Source organism: Echinops telfairi, unplaced genomic scaffold, assembly GCF_000313985.2.
Source record: "Echinops telfairi isolate 266 unplaced genomic scaffold, ASM31398v2 ScPeMD7_2;HRSCAF=8, whole genome shotgun sequence".
Taxonomy (NCBI): Eukaryota; Metazoa; Chordata; class Mammalia; order Afrosoricida; family Tenrecidae; genus Echinops; species Echinops telfairi.
Window position 1 is genome coordinate 35,355,691 of NW_022103898.1, and position 1,501 is coordinate 35,357,191.

Here is a 1,501-nt window from a genome sequence, read left to right on the forward strand (position 1 = left end):
CATGCCTGAATTTTTATGGAAGTAGATTGCCTCATCTTCTTCCTGTGCTCATTGGCACAGAGAACATCAAACACAGAGGGATGTGTTTTGCTGGTCAGGTCCCTGTTTTGCGCGTTCTTGATCTCCATGCTGGTGGGTTAGAACAGGCCTTAGTCCTCTCCTGGCGACCACAGCTTTCACCAGCTACCAGGAGGGTGCTTGCAAGATGGTTAGGGGTCAAGTTTGTCTCTGGTACTGACTAGTTGGGCGGCCTTGAGCAAGCTACGTAGTTCTCATAGCCTTGCCTGTCAAATGAAGACAGCCCCTCTTTCTCCAACACATGCAAACACTGTCAAGATCAAACCAAAAGAGTTAATGTAGATAAAAAGTCCTTTCTTAAACTATGAAGGGCTACACAAATGCCCTTTCTTTTTGCTGCTCCCTCCCCATTCCCACATCCACTTACTTCCAGCTGATAGTTAACAGACTTTGATTTGGGAGTTCATTAAGATTCACATTATCTTTTTAGCGATATCATCTGGATGACACACTCTGAGTCTGTTACCTCTCTATAAAAAGGAGGATAATTTTACTTGAGATGTATTATTTACATCTTTGTTTAGCCATGCCACACTTTAACCTAGTGTTTTTATAAAGATGAAAGCTAACATATGCAAAGGATACATCTGAAACCCAACAGAACTGAAGAAAAAACAAAGAAATAAACAAACAACCCCAAATCTGTTGCCATCGAGTTGACTTTGACTCAGAGTGACTACCTAGGACACAGCAGGACTACTCCATGGGGCTGCCAAGGCTGCAAATATTTACAGAAGCAGAGTGCGGTATCTTTCGCCCAGGGAATGGGTGGTGGGCTTGAAGGGTTAGCATCCAAGTATTTTAACCACTGCACACCAGGGCTTTGAAACACAGTAGGTTCTCAATAAATTGTAGCTGTAGTTCCTTCCCTGTTCTGGGTAATTGGATCAGCAATTTACTAAGTTGAGATTAATCTAAAAATGTTTTTCATTCCCATAAAACAGTAGCAAGTATATTTTAAAAGACTCAATGTTATAACATATCAGTTCTTTCCAAATCTATTTATTTACTCAAAACAATCCCAGTTAAAATCCCAATGGATCTTTTTTAGTGAGATTTGACAAGATGATTAAAAATTCCTATGGAAAGAGACCTGGTGGTGTAGAGTTCGGCTGCTAACTGCAAGGTTAGCAGTTTGAAACTATCAGCCGCTTGGTGGGAGCAAGATGGGCTTTCTACCCCTGTAAAGAGTTACAGCTGAAGAAATTCAACAGAGGCAGTTCTACCCTGTCTATAAGGTCACTATGAGTTGGCATTATTGGCAGTGAGCTTGTTTTTGCTTTTGGCTTTTTGTCTGGCAGAGTAAAGGAGCAAGAGTAGCCTTTCAGTCTTAGAAGAGCAAAGTAGGAAGGCTTATTCTGACACATACCCAACATGTCAGTTCAGGGTTCAACCACAGAAGCAGAGCCACAATGAATGTAAC